The sequence below is a fragment of the Mesoplodon bidens genome, assembly GCF_964165515.1.
Source record: "Mesoplodon bidens genome assembly, contig: HAP1_SCAFFOLD_1666, whole genome shotgun sequence".
Classification (NCBI taxonomy): domain Eukaryota; kingdom Metazoa; phylum Chordata; class Mammalia; order Artiodactyla; family Ziphiidae; genus Mesoplodon; species Mesoplodon bidens.
In genome coordinates this window covers 2631-7234 of record NW_027671238.1, presented here as the reverse complement: position 1 = coordinate 7234, position 4604 = coordinate 2631, and the positions used below count along the sequence as shown (strand labels likewise).

General features: G+C 36.3%; 1 long non-coding RNA gene across 1 annotated transcript; it reads left to right on the top strand.

The window, feature by feature from the left end:
- The first annotated feature begins 444 nt into the window (after positions 1–444).
- LOC308611675 lies at positions 445–2632 on the top strand. The gene is made up of 2 exons (XR_014015003.1): positions 445–514; positions 2362–2632. It is a non-coding gene; the product is annotated as an uncharacterized lncRNA (long non-coding RNA).
- The last annotated feature ends 1972 nt before the right edge of the window (positions 2633–4604 follow it).

Genomic DNA, 4604 nt, shown 5'->3' with positions numbered 1-4604 from the left:
ATAAGAAGAGCCAGCCTGCTTCTTACATTTAGGCCACTTTCTGATTATTATTCTATAATCTCTGTATTCCCCTAATTTTAACTTACTGTTAGGAAGTAAAGTTGGCCCTCTCTCTATTCAAACCACTCCTGTATCCTCCAGAACCAGCGCCTACTTCTACTTTCCTGAATGAGGTCAACTACACTTCACCAAGCTTAATGTTTTTTAATTTTAACTAATTAATTTTTTAAAAATTAATTTTATTGAAGTATAGTTGATTTACAGTGTGTTAGTTTTAGGTGTACAGCAAAGTGATTCAGTTATACATATCCATATATCTATTCTTTTTCAGATTCTTTGCTCATATAGGTTCTCATAGACCAAGCTTACCAATTTTATAGTTTCATTGCCTGTCTTCATCTATGCCATGACCTCATTTCTCATTCACATCTCAAAATTAAACTTTCAGAACTCCATTGCAACAACGATCAGTGGTCTAATGAACTTGTATAAGATGACCAGAAGTTGAAGTATTGTAAGCATTAGTAATATAAAAGTCCAACTTCTGTCTGTTCTGCAAATGAATATATGTTTAATCCTAAATATATGTTTAGTACTAAAAGTTTCACCATGGTAGTGTGAGTCTTTCCAAAATTTATTACATTCCTATTATATGCCAAGCACTGACTTACTCTTTGATTTCATTTTCCCCCCAATTTTGTTTTCCAAACACAGAATGACAACTTGGTGAAAAAAAACCCTGCGGTATATACCAAATACCAAGATGTGCATCCTCTGCCCATCCTCATTTCTGTATTCCCACTCATCCCATCGTAATTAGATTCTGCCACTTTTCTCCTGAGCCCTATAATAGTCTCATGTCTACTCACTTCCCATCTCTTCCCCGTCTTTTAATCTCAAATACAGTTCATACATACAGAACGTCACCTGAATGATGTTCATAACTGATGGCTGCTTGCTTTCTTAAGAATGCTTAAAAGATGCAGTGTTGGAAGAGAAAGCTGTCACCACCTGCTGACTTGTGCCCAAAGTCTCAGAGGCTGAAACTTCTGCTTTCATAAATGGGGAGGTCCAGCACAGAAGTGAATTGAAGAAGTGCCACAAAAGAGCTTATGAGCCTTTTAAAGACTTCCCAGGAGATATACACACACACATACATGTACACAAGATGTTCAGTGTGATTTCAGAGAAATTCTCAGAGACCTCATATGTCTCGAACACTGGGTAAGACCTCTGCTTCCAGACATTCTAAAATTTACTCTTGAATAATGCAACCCAGAGAGTGGAGTACTTGGACCAAATTACTTATATCCCTTATAGTATTATTTCTGGCAAATTACCCCATCCGCTTTTGGCTTGCATAACACACAATTACAAGAACTTCTTTTCTATCTATTGGTAGAGGTCCTCTTCCATCACATCCTGTATACAAAGACTATATAAGTGCACATAATGTCTTACATATTATTTCATAGGGTTAACAGATACTTGGTGTCCAATGTAGAATAACATGGACTATGGGCTAACAGTGTTCTATAAAGAATAAAGTAGTTCTTTGTAAACTAGACTGTTTATATATTTCATACACACGCTTTGTTTCCCAGTTATTCTCTCTTATCACTTAATAAATTCTTTTGATGTCTTTTCTATATCATTTGTACTAAAGTGAAACAAAGCAAGATGTTTTTGATTGCTCCATACCTGGACAAAAGTGTTAGAATGGAAGCCTAGAGGCTGCTATGGTGGTAGCAGTCATAATGAAAATGAGAGAACCCCTAAATGGATGTGGTTTTCCTGCTTCAATTACCTGGAGATTGTTTTCCAGTGCTGACACCAGGATGTTCTGCATTTTGCTTTAGTGAAAGGAATGAGTGTTTCCTCTACAGTTTTAATTATAATTTTGTTTCCTCTAAAATGGCTATGTAATTTCATTGACCATTGAGTTAATACAAAGTGAACTCCTTGGCCTGGCCCTCCAGGCACTCCAACTGTTCTAACCTATCCCTGCTGCTCCATCACCTCCCCTTCTCCTACACATGGGCCTGTGCTGCCATCAAACTGCACAAACCTCTCTTCTCTCAAGTGCTGGGGAGTTTTCTAATCTCTGTGTCACTTTTCATTCTGCTGATTATGTCAGGAATCGGATTTTCTTAGATGCGATGCATACTAAATCTACTTTACACGTATAACATGCTTATATAGTTAGTAAATTTGACAAAAAATTATTAAATGATACCTAATGATGACTACATTATAAAATCATATATATATGCTTTTTCATATATATTCATGTCTTTCAACACTAACCTCACCCTCTCCATTCTCATAATACTTAAAATATGCTTGCTTTATGTTGTCCAGGCCATTGCATGTGGTGCTCTCTTTGCCTGGACTTCTCTCCTTCCTCCGTTCTTCTACTTGCTACCACTTCCCCATGTAATGACCCGATTTGGAGAAGACTTGTTTCTGCTTCTCTTATGGGTTCCCTTAGTACCCTATTCTAAGTTCTATTAATTCAGACTGCATTGTAACTCCCTGTTCATTGTCTTACTTGCTCATTGTGTCCCCAATGCCTATACAGCACCTAACGTTTGGAAAGTACTCAAATAAATGAAAGTTGGTGACATTGAAATACATGTATAACTGGTTTAGAAGAGTTAAATGATCATTGTTATTGAAAGTCATAAAGATACTTACGCCTTTGACCCAGTAATCCAGGAGTCAAAAATTCAAATGCTTTCAGGGTCAAGCAGGTAATCTAAATGTACAATGTTGGCCTGGGGGAAGGCAATGGGAATACAGGTTACTGTACTTGCCTCACCTAAACACATTCAGATTTACACTTTTATAAATACTGTCGATACAAGCCAAACAAACCATAACCCCTGTCTCATTCAAAGAAACAATTCTGTAGAGGAAAAAAATATTCATAATAATATTATTTGTGAATCTATCTGTAATAAGGAAAAAATGAAGACAAATAGCTAGTAATAGGAAGCGGATTAAATTAAATATAGATTGTATCCATTAAATATCATGTATTCTTTAACATTAAAATAATCCCCCAATTGTAATATATGAAAAATGCTTTCGTTATTGGAAATGGTGAAGGAATAACACAAAACTCTGTGTTTGCTGTAATTGCAACCATGTAAAAATATACATCCTTGTTAAAAAAAAAGGATTATGCAAAATGAAGATAACTATGTTAGGGTGCTCAAAATAGAAATGATTTTTGTAAAGTTCAGCATTTAATAATGCCGTCATTTTTCCAATCCTAGTCTCTGGAGAAAGCTTTGGCAATATCTCTTGGAGTCTTAGAAGATGATACCTAGCAAGCAGAACCAGGTTACTTTGGGTAAAAGCTGAAGAATATGAATTGTGGGCTGAGCTACAAATAACATTGTCATAGCAACCTCCAAAGATTTCATAGAAAAGGCATGACTTGGATTTCTCTTTTTTTTTTTTTAAGGAAAATGACTAACAAGATCCCTTTTAAAACAGTTCCGATATAGTGCGGGATAAGATACAATAAGTTTGATAAAGAGTTTTGTTGAGAAATTGGGATAACCTGGCAGAACCTTGAGATCAGAAGTGAGACTCCCTAGTGTAGCCTTAGCACATTATTTTGTGTGTGTATTGATTAGTTTTCAGTGACGTAACACTTATGTGATGCCAATCTGCCTTCCCTGCAGATAATATTTATTTAATAATAAAATATTAAGAACAATATAATAATTCTATAATGATAATAATGGTTATTGTTAGTAAAAAAAGTTCAATTCTCCTTGTTAAGAGACATTTAATATATTTCTCTGATTCTTTATAAAGGCTTGATTATCTGTTCTCAGGGTTCTTCTGTGATACTATATATAACCTCCTGGAAACAGAGGACTGTGGAAATACTGATAGTGTCAACGGAAATCATTGTAACTTCTTTGGAAAGGGCGTATTCCATCAGTCTCATTGCCTCATTTGTTAAGCTGAATCGCCATCCTCAGTGACAGATCTTTTCAGTGTCCAAACTTCCTGCAAGGATTTATGTATTAACCCCATTCTGTTTGAGTTTAGATCAGGAGTGTCCCTTAGGTTATTTTAGGAGCCCAGGTTTCCTGTAGTTTGCAAAAGCTGGCCCAGCCCACTGGCAGAAAATCTGCTTCTGATAGCATAGTCCTGTGGTAACAACTTTGGTATCTTGCACAGATAAGCAGCCTTGATATAGGTCCATGTGGTTAAGGAGGAAGACATTGTCAGTAATTACTTTTACGGGGAAAATGCTAGTTAGCAATTTTTTTCCAGTTCGAGGTAAACATGTAAATCTGGGCTTATCATAAATAGCAATATATCCAAAGTATCATTCTCAGACTACACACAAATTTTTGACTCTAGCTTTCTGTGTAACGTTAGAAAAACAAACAAACAAAAAAGCATAGTCAGATCACCTGTTACCTCAAAATAAGGAGCTGTGTGGCAGCATCGGGAAGCATAATGAGTGAAGCCAGAATTAACAAGTAGCAGGGCTGAGTGTGGAACCCCTGCAGTTCAGGCCTGACCATTGAAACTGGCACCTGATTGCCCTTACAAGTACTACCTGTTCACTCAGT